Here is a 13,057-nt window from a genome sequence, read left to right as displayed (position 1 = left end):
TGTCTAGCAAAATGAACAATATTTGATATGATAAAAAAGGGCCACAAGTATTGGCCTTGAACGTTAATGACCAAACTCATGTACTTTGGCTGAACTAGCTTAATCACAATTAGCTTTGATAATTTCCAGCTAAGATCATTAAGCTCATCTAGGCTATTCTTTTCTTTGTAGCAGTGAACTTCATGTACTCTTCGATCAGAAACAATTGGTTTGCACCAACCTAGTCCTGAACTCATTATTTTGGACGAACAGCTCAAATCATTGCTCTTTCTTCATGATCTGAGTCGTATGAACTTCACTTAGACTTGTACGACAAAATAGGTATCATTGCTCAAGGCCATAAATAAACATTCTCTCAGACCTTGCTAGCCTTGAGTTGTACTTCAAAAATTGACCATTTTGCTGAAACCTTTTTGAAGATGCATGTAAGCTAATGACATTCTCAACTCAAAAGATCCAGGCCTAGGAACCCTAAGCTTTCATGAAGGACCATCAAAATCTAGAAGCATTCCCCGGGTTGGTTTTGTACCAAAGCCTTTCAAAACAACAAGTTGACAGTTCACCAACCTTTATCTTCAGGCTCCAAAGAATCTTGTCTTCTAATTATTATCAGTGAGCATGTAGCAATGCCTTCCAACCAGTATATACAAAGTATGTATAACACTCAACTATATTCTAGGCATTGAAAAACAAAGAACATATATAGATTGTGAACAAATAAAGAAACCTGGGAATCCCATTGGGAATTGAGTGAATGCTCGCGAGCCTCTCTGACTGTCATCTAGGCCTGGGCTAGCCGACACATAACAAGCAGGTGTGTCACATATTGAGCACATAAAGCCAAAGATCACCTTTCCACCACTTCATATGATCATAATCATTCTGCTCTAGCTGATTGTTTATTCTTCCACTGACATCTTAATTGGTTCAGCCGAAACGAATTCTTTTTCAACTCCAAGGAGCTCAATTGGTTCCAGTCCTCGCAGCAGACTCTTCTTGAAGTTCCAGAAATCATGTGGTCTTATTCCCAAGCTCGTTCTTCCTGACACACTTATTGCACATGACTCTCTGAATAGATAGCTCTACTGCTGCCAATTGCTCTGATATTTCTTGGAACCAAAAAGTAGGCTTCCAAAGATTGAGAGTTTTTGAACAATTCATTTAAAGCCACAGGGATTGGCCTCATGCTATACCAAGATACTCAAAGTCTCAATCACGTCAATTTTGGCATTGAGAACACTGTCACACAAAGAAGAGTTTGACAGTACCAGTCCCCTGATGCCCCCCAGTGTGCGCTAGGCAAATATTCAGAAGCCTCTATTCGTTGCACATGTCATCTCCACAGGAGGTTTCTCTCAGGAATTTTATCAAACACCTCGTGGGCATATCTCAGATTCTCAGACCTATGATGAAATTTCAACCAAGCAGCCCATAGAAGATCAATATATCAACAAAGAGTTCAAATTAATCACTATTGCCTGGGGATTGGGTTCAATTCTTCGCGGCAGCAGTGGGAGATAACACTGGGTTGGATATGGAGGCTCCTACAATTCGATTTGAAACTGCTGTGGCATAAAAAGCCTTCCTCTTGACTCTACTTTGATGCCTGCCACTGTAATTGGCATACTCTCCACTAAAGACCACTCAATGGCCCTTTGAACGACTTCGCCTTAGAGCGTGCATCTCGTGTTGGAAGAGGTTCTGGTGCAGCGCTTCACGGATCGAATCGCATTGACGAAGCTTAGGCCAAGTGCACTCAGCGAGCTCTGCCTCTTGTGATAATGTTCCTTGCGAGCGTTCGCTTCACTTGATCAGTGCTCGCTAGAGAAGCATTCGCGAGGTGTTCCTTGCGAGCGTTTATTGACGTACTTATGGCCTCGCGGACGTTCGCTGACCGTCGCGCGAACATTACTCATGTTGGCCTTCTTCACGAGCATTCGCTTCGCGGCCATCTCCTTCGCGCTAATTTGCTCGCGGCCCGTGCTCCTCGCGGTCATTCCTTCGCGACCACTCGCTGATATCTCCGCGTCCTTCGCGACGCATAACTCTCTTTTTGTATTTTTTTTTTTTTAACTAACTAAAAGAAAGATGCAAACTGAAAATTAGAAGCAAATAAAGAAGCTAGCATCAGTGCGTTTGGCTAACCTCTAGAAGGCCACGGAGGAGGCCATCTATGCTTCACTCCAAGCTCCGACGTATTAAAATTTATAGCATGAACACCCCTCTTATGAGAGGTTGCAGGAAAGTAACAAAGATACTTCGCGTCGAAAACTTGGAAGAAAATTGGCTCACAGGAGGAGTAATATTGCCCCCCAATTATCTTTGTTGGTTGACAAAACATGATCTTCAATTGCAATTTTGGAGATGATGGTGTCCCAAGATCGGCTTTGTCGCCAATTACCATGTCATAGAACATGGTGTTTTCAGAAGAAGCCACAGATTGGCTTTTGCATTTAACCACTTGTTGGTCAAAATTCTCCATATCAAGAGCTTCAAAAGACTTGTACTCCTGCATATGATTTTTGGAACCAATAATTAAATTGTAATCATCATCATATTCATCATATATTGGCTCCACGTTGAGATCATATTTAGAATCACCAAAATTTGATGAATCGATCTCTTCTGCAAAAATAGGCATATCAAAAATTTGTTTGCCTCTATTTTCTTTCCAGGCATCATATTGAGACGCCTCTATGGACTGTATAGTATCATCATAGGCAAATTCTTTTTGCAAGAGATTTGGAGCTTGATAATTATAAACAAGAGTTATCTTGCACTGATAATATGTCAGTTCATATCCCACTATGATAAACCGGCCACTTGAATATTGAGCTTGGCCATTTTCAAAATTGGGGATGTGAATATATCTTCCACATATATCAAAGCCACAAATTGGCCGTTGAATATATGTGCCTTGAAGAAAACCACCAATAGGTTGGCTGGGAGTAATTAATTGGCAACCACCTTGATTATCATGGCCTTGTATTTGAGCAGTATGATGGCCACAATCGTCATCTTCTTGGCCATGTGCTTCACATAGGTCATTAGCTTTTTGAATAAGTCCATCTTGTGGGCCCTCTCTGTTGTAAATAGCCAATTGATCTATTAGACCACATTTAATCACTTCTTGGCCTTCACGTAATTCTGTTGATTCACAAAGCCGCTCCGGATGATCAGAGGAATGAACTTGTGCAGAATCTTGCCCCCCATGTATCTGACCAGTATCCACATATTTGGCCTGATCAGTGGAGAAATCAGATATTTGTTTAGAGACAATTTTCTTGTCAGAAGAACAATTTTGTTGATGATCCTCTCCATGTACAGCCTCTATGGCCGCGTGCGCTATGGCCATTTTGGCGAGCTTTTGTGCATGCGCCTTAGCCTTAGCCTCCTCAGCATTCCGAATCAGTTGCTGATCAAACTCGCGAATCTGTTGTTCCGATTTCGCGATTGAAGCTGCCAGATGCTTCCGAAAATTGTCGTTGTCGACCATAAGGATGCGGAGTCGTTCATCGATGCTAGCATCCTCTGGGATGATGAGGGGCACGAACTCGTCATCAATGTCAGTATTGCCAGTGGTGGCAACGTTGGCCATCTTATCACTTTAGGAATTTCCTTTGGTAAAGATTTCCCTCTGGCATCCCAATGATGGTGAATACAAAAAGACTCTGGTGTAGTCCCACTGGGCGTGCCAAAATGTTTAGCTCCCAAAATCAGTTTGGTACAAACTGTCTCTTTTGAATGCGCGAGCGTGCCAGCACCGTGGGGTGCAGTCGTCGGGGCGTCCCTTGACCTGACTTCTTCTCAAACGATGTGGACGAGGAGAGCACTAACCTCGTCACAAGGTTCTTTTCTATGCCTTTCGGAAAAGGACTTTTTGCCTTACTGGTAAGGGCTTTGGTTGTGGTCTCTTTGCGTTCACCGAATCGATGCCCAACGTTGTAGGTTGAGCAGAGCAATCACCGGGAAGTCTGGAGAAGCACGGGTTTTGCTAAAGCGTGACTTTAGCTTCGCTGGGTTGCGAGGGCGTTACCCTTGCTTCGTTGGAAGTAACGGTGGCAGTAGCACTAACAGTCGGCTCCTGGGGAGACTGGGACTGGAAGCACGGTCGCAGAGTTGGTTTGGTGGCGCTGACAGTCAGCTCTTGAAGAGACTGGGACTGGAGTGTGGTCACCGGTAAGAGAGGCTGCTCCGGGGAGACTTGGGCAATCGTAGAGATTGGTTGAAGAGTTGTTCGTCCTTTGTTGTGTCGTCTTAGCCTCTATATATAGGCTTTGCAGCTTCTCCTTCCAAATAGGAATGAAATACTATATTTTAGGCCACAGTTATTGGCCTTGAATCAAATCAAAACTCTTAATAGGTTTGATATCTAACGTAAGCAATAAGTAATTATATTTGCCTCTGTCATCGCACTACTAAAAAAAATTGCTTTTGCGACGCCTATTTTGCGACGGCAAATTGGGCTTTTGCGACGGAAAAAACTTTTCGCGACGGAAAATTGAGCCTTTTGCGACGGAAATGTTGGCGTTGCAATAGGTGGCGTCACAAAATCCATTTGCGACGGTAAAATGCCGTTGCAAAAAGTATTTGCGACGGAAAACTGTTGCCGTCGCAATGGCTAAACTATTTGCGACGGGTAATTTGCCGTCGCAAATAGATATTTCGTTTTAAAAAAAAAAAAAAAAAAAAAGGGTGAATTGCACACCCAAAAAAAAAAAAAAATTGCACACCAAAGCAAGTACCATGTTCCACAAATATTATAAATTGACAAATATCAAAATACAATATCTATCATTCTTACACCAACCAAAAATCACAAATCCAAAAAAAAAAAAAAAAACAAAGACTAGTCAAGGCAACCCCAACACTGTAACGCCTTCATTTGCTAGCTTCCTCAACAATTTCAGGTCAGAGATTGCAAGGAACACAACTCTGCAGGACCTTCATTAGCTAGCATCCTCAACAGTTTCAGGTCAGAAATTGGAAAGAACACAAATCTGCATAACAAAGAACAATCTATCAGACTCTTACAGGAATGGTAAGAGATCATTTACTTCAAGCAACAGTGAAGAAAATGAGCTTGCAAACCATTACAGAAAACATGATTAAGCACAGCACAAAAAAACACAAGAAACCTAATGTTAATATAGGAAGTTGGAACCATGCCTTCTTCGCTTTCGGTTTTAGTTTCCATGTCAACCTTGTTTGCACTAAAATCATAGACCTTAGGCTTTATATTTAATTTACCATAGAATAACAGATGCAAGCAATTGTGACGAATAGTAAAAGCCTACCTACATCCATCATAATCACTTGTACGCAGCAGAGAGATAACAATATGAATATTACTAGAGTAGAGCTCTAGCCGTATAGATAACTTTCAGACCACAAATAGATAGCAATCAGCTGTAAGTGATTTTCCAAAATTAAAGAACAACATTCTAGAAAAAATGCAAGAACCTGTAGAAGAGTTTCTTTATAGGTATCCTCAGAGATATACTTGCCATCAACAATCCCCATTCAGTATTGATTCCAACACTCGTTACCTGCGTACAGATAGACAGAAGGTTTAATAGGGTAATATTAGATTATATATAGAAAATAAAGGTATCAACGGTTGACAACACTTTATCCTGTCATTTATGAGAGAATTTGAAGTTCAATCTAGCGACATTTCATTCAAAATTTCATACATTCATATAGACCAACTTTACCTTTAAGAAGGGAAAAATATATGAAACAGTTTCTTCTACCCTTTACTGTTTGTGCACAAAATATATTTATTATGAAGCTGCCTTTCCATGCAAGCTCTGCACATACATTGTCAATTACTATTGTTAACAGAAGATGTCATCCTATAACCGGACTCTAAGAGACCCTTTTAACTGTTAACAACAGAAAACAATTCCTGACTTAGCATTGAATTTGTGAAACCCACCGATCAAACAACAACGATAGTTATAGAGTGACCTTAACAATATGCTATACGATTTTAAGCCAAGCTAGCCTTTTTTTTTTTTTTTTACACACATCACCATAAAAACAAAAAAAAAAATGGAGACCACAATCATAATACTTATGATTGTCAAAGCTTTAGTCATATATTACCTATATAGTTTGCATGTCATAGACAGGAAAACAATTACAGAAATTAAGATTGTCTGCATTATGTGTCATGTTCATGACATTCAAACTATAACTAAAGATAAACTTGTTTGATTTACCCCCTAGCCATAAGCACAGGCAATTACAGAGTAGAACATACAGGTTTTTATCCAAAACACAGAAGTTTGCAGTTATAATCTACCACGGTAAAACGGATGGCCAACAACCTAAAAGTGCTAAAGTTCAACGAGCTAATGAAAGAGGATGTTATGGAAGGGTGTTTTCTAGACCTTATCCTAGAAAGCTTGATGCCATAGAGCCATAGACACTTAAAGATAAGTATCAAAAATCTAAATCCCAGTGCAGCTAAAACAGTTATGGTGTACAAACAGAAAAAAAAAACTATCCAAATGGTTTAGATCTTGAACTTTAGAACGTACTATAAAACAATTAAACATGTACTATATATGGTTTAATTAATCTGAAGAGGAAGAACTGAGAAGTGTTGTACTAGTTGGCAATAATCTACCTTCTGGAGAAACTGAAGGGAGAGAGAACACCAGATGAATCTCTTGCAGCCCATCCAAATGCCTTCCTGGGGTTAGACATCACTATTTTCTTTGTTGCAGATTCTTAATTGATGGTTTTGGTGTTGAAGCTTAATGCAGTTCGTAGTAAAAGGTGAGAGAGACAGACAGATATGAAATCTATTGCCTAAACCTCAAACTATCATTGATTAACACTATTGATACGATTAATATGTTGTAGAGTACAAACAAATAGAAATGTTATAAATTCATGAATAAAAGCCTTTACCTGTAGCTTCATTTATCTTTGACAGTGAACAGATGAAGCTATTGTTTGATTTTTTTCCTCTTGCTCAGTGATTTCCAGTTGTGAAACAAAGCTGATGCTGCACAAAGTAATTTTGAAAATGAAATTAGTTGCATTATGTGAGTAGAAATTCTTGATAATAGCATTAATTTGCTATACAGTGTCAACAGATGTAAATATCAGAATTATTTGATGATCAAATTGATAGGGGAATAGCAGAACACATGAATATGATAATGATGTACTTGAGCAAGAAAGAAGTTCAAAGTATGAAAGCAGGAAACAGTGGGTTCGAAAACATGATGTAGTTGAGCAAGAAATTGAAGATCTTTTTCATGAATATAAATCATTGGTTTCGAAAGCAAACAATATCATTATAGAAAATTTCAATTGATAAACCAAATTGAAGCTCTTCTTTGTCATTCAAAACATGAGTTCTTCGAGTTAAAGAGGTACTCAGTTGAAATCAATTGAAATAAGGGATTGACAATGGATTGGATCTGTAATTTGACTGAAAAAAAAGTAAAAGATAGTGACTGATAGCTAACTAACCATAAAAAGAGGAAAAAAAAAAACCACAAATAGAGAAAAAACTAACCATAAATCTCTAACTTTGTCCAAGAAATCAGAAACCTTCGTATGAATATGAGTGGAAAAAGGAGAAACAACAAAAACATCAATCAAATTGAGAAAACCATACCCAGAAGCTCGCAACCCTTGGCTCTAAGATCCGCAAATTCTTCCTGCAAAAGCGATATAAGAAAAAACAACTGAATCAGAAACCAAACGAAGGCGGGAGCAAAATTTCACAGATTAACACACGGGCTAGAAGTTCCCAACCCTTGACTCTAATAAGCGCCAGATTCGGTTCAGGCCGGCCTTGGAGGACCCGGCCGAGGGTGCGTTCGGGTCGGGATTCATGCAGTGTTGATCGATGAAGAAGACCGGGTAGAGGAAATTGGAGGCCTTGGAGGCATGCTCGAGAGCAGGGTTGTCGTGGATCCTCAGGCCCTTGGACCTGAGTTTGGACGAAGACAGAAACCCAAGTTCTGAAGAGAGAGAGAGAGAGCTTGGGTGAGCTTGGGCGAGAAGAGAGAGAGAGAGAGAGAGAAAGCGCTTGGGCGAGAAGAGAGACAGAGAGAGCTTGGGTTAATTAAGGCTACAGATCGAGATGTTAGCGGGGAAATAGAAATAAGTTATGCGACGGCAAGAGGAAAAGGCGTAGCAATTGATTACAAAGTTACTACGGCAAAGATTTTCCGTCGCAAATGATAAGACTTAATTGCGACGGAACATTTTCCGTAGCAATAGAGTCTCAATTGCTACGGAAATCAATGCCGTCGCAAATTTCCGAAGCAAATGCAATTGTTTTTAGTAGTGTCGCTAGAATATAGGCAAGAGTTAATTGCCTCTTACAGTCCTGAACGTAATCTTCCTCTTGGTCGCGAGTTGTTGGATATGCACGTAAAATATATGTCATTTCCTTAAGGATGACATTTCCTTAATTGATCTTCTGTCATGTACGTGCAATGCAAATACATATATATACCTTGTTACTTGTAATCATGCTTCCATATGCTTCGTGTCCACTACCCATTAATTGCATGGCAAAGCATTGATTGCTTGCTTGCATAGTAATTAACTTGTATATATATCTTCTGTTGATTGCCATCAAGCATGGTTCTGCCTTTCCTTTCTTGCTCCACCATATGACTTAATTGCATGGACAATTATATATATATATAATAAGATATATATACCTTCCTTGATATCCGCGAGCAAGCATGATTGTTCAGTACTATAATTCCTTGCATATATATATATATATATTGGCAGCAAATAGCTGATGGCCCACCATGCTATGCCTTAATATCTTCTGTCTCTTGGAGAATCATGATCCACCTTCCTTAATTGATTAAGGCCATGATATGCACGTAAACAGGACAACCATGAATCCCAGTGAAATACAACCATGAGGCCATCTTTGATGCAAAGATCAACCAAGTAAACCACTATTAATTATCAAATATCTTGATTATTAATAGTAAACCGATAAGATCACGATTTGCCTTAATATTACTTAGTCTCCAAGTAGGCTTGATTTAGCCTCTAAATAATATATTCCGAACTTGTCGGAAATAAATAACTTGGGCCACGTATATTGGCCTGGTTTTCTTCAAGTCCCCCTTGCCGGGAAAAAATGTTATTTTGGGCTCAAACACATATGAAGAAAAAACAGATACCTGCATAATCTTTTAGGGATAAGAACTTCAGTTGTTGGAACATTTGTTTTCTTAGGATTCTAAGGTTCCTGCAATCCTAAACTTCTTTATGTGATTAAAATTTTCTTTTAAGTCTTCTTAGATTAAGCAAACAGCAATCAAGAAACAACTATCAATCCAATCACAACAATGTATCACAATAACCAACAACAGAAACACAATCCCATAAATTTGCAGAAAATATCAAATTGAAATCTAAGTTTAGTTTGTGTACCTTAAGCACAGCAACCTGCAATCAAGGTTATGGTTGACAAAATTCGACATCGCATTCATTAATCAAGCAAGGAACAATCGGGTTTTGATTTGAAAAACTTTCCGAGGAAAGGAATTCCTCAGCCTCTCTTTCTTTTGTTGTCAACGGTCAAGAAAAATAAAAACGAAAAACGCAATTTTGCCATTGTTCTTGATTAAGGCTGAGATTTTGGGTTTAAGGTTGATGGTGGGCTTGCGGATTTTTTTGTTTTTTTAATTCTTCACAGACCCAACACAAAAAATCTTTCCTCCCTTTTTTTTTTTTCTTGACAAAAACTTTAGGCATGCTTAAAGATTATTTTGGATGGTTCCTAGGCAAACATGCTAGGGCTCTGATACCAAATGTAAAATAATCCTTTAGACATAGCATATCACCATAAGAACACAAACATAGATATATCAAATAGAGGCCAATGATTCTGCAATACTTACTTGATGAAGAAGATGTCATTGTGTTGATGCCGATAACTTGATCTTCTGCCTTTCTCTAGTACTCTCGATAATGGGGATAGTATATTGCTTGTGTGTATTGTGAAGGCAGGGACCATGTTATTTATAGGAGACAATGCTGAAGGATCCTTTTTAATTGAGGAATCCTAATTGCATATGGTTAGTCTCTAATCTGCAAACATTACCAGATATTATGCTTATGTGAATATTACTTCACATCTTAATTAGATTTCCACACATTACAATATTTATTCACTTTCCTAATTGTAATATGATCCGAATAGTAGTCAATGTACAAACTTTAATTCTTGTTCTTAAGTAACCTTTAAATGCATGTGCTTGATGAATTCTGTGTTATATGCAAGTCCAAATAAAAGCTTACATGTACTACATGCATGGAGAAAGTTGCGAAAGATGAGGACATTCCCAAGAAACTCAGCAGGAATGACATTTTGAAATATCAAGCTCATGTATTCAAGACATTTGTCGAACATAGGCACAGTTGGAACTCTGCAAATTTAGAATTTTAGAAATTTGTTTAAAGCATTAGGATGTAAGTCACTGGACATGTTACTGTTATATTTGTTAGTTCCAGATTACTAAAACAATTAGATTTTTGTATCTTTTCACTGTGTCACTATTATGTTTAGTAGGTCCTTAGTGAAACATCACTTTCATAAATCTTCTGCATTAATTCAAGTTTTATGCATCTTCTAAATTCACCAAGTCAATGTAACTGGCCAGGACACTAGCCAAGTCAATGTCGAAGGCTTAGGTCACTGGTCATGTCATTGTCAAAGACTCAAGTCATTGGCAATGTCACTATCAAAGACAGGAACACTTATGAAATTTGAAAGGCAACATAATGACACATATAATCTCACATACACAACAAAAATTATCCAAAAAAAAAAAAATCAAAGATCCTACTTTCCACATACATAAATTCTAATGACAACATGTCACTGGCCATATCACTGGACATGTCACTGTCAATACCTCAAGTTACTGGCCAAGTCACTGTCAAAGACTCGAGTCACTGGCAAAGTCATTATCAAAGCCTCATGTAACTGGCCAAGCCACTATCAAAGCCTCAAGGTCCCTGACTAGTGAAGTCATTAGTCATGTCACTGTCAAAGACTCAAGTCACTGACCATGTCACTGCGAAAGACTCAAGTCACTGGCCATGTCACTATCAAATACTCAAGTCACTGGCCATGTCAATGTTAACATTAAGTCATTGGCCATGTCACTGTCAAAGACTCAGGTCACTGGCCATGTCACTATTAAAGCCTGTAGACAAGAAAAGTTATGAAATTTAAAAGTCAATACAATAGCACATATAATATCACACACATAATAAAAATGATCCAGAGAAATAATCAAAGATCACACTTGCACATACATACACTATAGAAATACTAAACACAATATGTCACTGGCCATGTCACTGTTAAGGCTCTGTAGACAGAAACACTGGTGCAAGATTTTAAAAGTTAAACACAATCTCATAAAGCCAACAAAACTATCCAATGGGGTAAAAGATCAAATTAGTACAAATCTGCGATATCATCTATAAAAATAACAATGTTAAAACAACTTGTAACAAATCTGCAAACTTCAAACTATATTGGAGCTGTATAGCTCTTCTTGTTGTGACCGGTGTCCATTCCACACCTGCTGCACTTGATAACCCTTGTTGTTTTGCTCCTCTTCTTGAACCTCTTAGTTCTTGGCCTCCCAGGTGGCCTTCTTGTCAAATTTGGCTTCAAAATCATCGGATCCTTGAAAAATCATGTTGCGGCTTGGCAATTGAGGGGACTAGATTGATGGAAAAAGAATAGGTTTCTCTGTGCTTCTCCACTTTATACAGCTCATTCACATAAGAATAGAGGGAAGCACCATGCTGTTGAATAAGAACAAGTGTGTGGGAACATGGAAAGCCATGAACCTTCCATTCCCCACACGAACAAATGCGCATCTCCAAATTAACTATGACAGAATATTTTTGGCACTAGACTTCATACACATCCATATCAGACCTGCTCACTCTCCAATGTCTGCTAACTTCCAAATTCTCTTTTAGCTTCTTTTTCATGATTGGGCACAACTCAGTGAATCATGACTTTACATCTTCCTTCTGATCAGCAATCAAACCCATAGTCTTCACTATAATCCCATCAACAATATTAAGAATCAGAAGAGTACGCAAGGGCAAAACCCAACTGTTGAAGCGCTTTACCAAATTGTTAGTCATCTCACCAAACCTTTCACCACTGAAATACTCAATGAGCCAGTTTTCCTTCTAAAGATCTTTAAGAAATTCATCAATTGGGACACAAACCGTCATTCCTCAAAATTTCCATATTGTACTCATATATCTCCGTTGTCCGAGAATAAGCACAACACATGAATAAGAAAGGAATATTGTGATTGCGAAGGTAAGAACCTCCCAGATATTTATCCATTAAGTTAGCTATCAAGTGTTTGAAACAAAACAACTTCAATAGTGAGAAGAGTTGAGATACTATCTTCATAGTTGTATTCTTATATGCAATTCCAGAAGAAGCGCGAGAGAGAGTGAGTGAGACTCTTGGAGCCTCCGCCGCCTCGACCGAAGATCAAGGATTTCTTGATCAACCGAGACTCCGGCTGCCTCAGCGCTGGCTGTCCGTTCATCCTGACCTCTAAACGAGGGAGGATCCTATTTGGGCGTTGCTTCATCGCGCGTCTACCGCCATCTCGCTACTTGTCGGCGACGTTTTTTTCGAACCGGCGCTTGTCGGTAGAGCAGTCTATCAGTGACGTTTCCGGCTGGTTTTCTCAATTTCGCTGTCTGCACGGCTTTGCTCGACAGGTTACAGCTTCTGTCTTGGTAGATCGCTTCTCTTGAATCCAAGATATTGGTCTGGAATTGTCAGGGCCTCAATAACTTGGAAACACAAGATGCTTTGGTGAATATTGTTCGACAAAGAAACCCCAATTTTATATTTTTATCAGAAACACTAGCTACTCCAAGTTTGGTGAACGCAGTCAGATTGCGTTTGGATTTTGCGGGTTGTGAATGCCAGCCTTGTTCACAGGACTCTCGGGGACTGGCTTTTCTCTGGCGTCAGGGAATTCCGGTATGC

At 39.1% G+C, this 13,057-nt stretch overlaps 1 long non-coding RNA gene across 5 annotated transcripts; it reads right to left on the bottom strand.

Moving 5' to 3' along the window:
• Positions 1-4,737: 4,737 nt before the first annotated feature.
• LOC133713198 (uncharacterized) lies at positions 4,738-8,589 on the bottom strand. Of its 5 annotated transcripts, XR_009847868.1 has the most exons (7): positions 7,783-8,589; positions 7,643-7,685; positions 6,925-7,021; positions 6,638-6,766; positions 5,718-5,813; positions 5,464-5,549; positions 4,738-5,000 (listed from the first exon to the last, which is right to left on the bottom strand). It is a non-coding gene; the product is annotated as an uncharacterized LOC133713198 (long non-coding RNA). The 5 variants fall into 5 exon arrangements; XR_009847870.1 differs by lacking the exon at positions 5,718-5,813 and having other exon boundaries at positions 7,783-8,583; XR_009847869.1 differs by lacking the exon at positions 6,638-6,766 and having other exon boundaries at positions 7,783-8,579.
• Between the last annotated feature and the right edge of the window lie 4,468 nt (positions 8,590-13,057).

The sequence above is a fragment of the Rosa rugosa genome, chromosome 5 (assembly GCF_958449725.1).
Source record: "Rosa rugosa chromosome 5, drRosRugo1.1, whole genome shotgun sequence".
Taxonomy (NCBI): Eukaryota; Viridiplantae; Streptophyta; class Magnoliopsida; order Rosales; family Rosaceae; genus Rosa; species Rosa rugosa.
The sequence above is the reverse complement of the archived record's forward strand: the minus strand, read 5'-3'. Positions and strand labels throughout refer to the sequence as shown.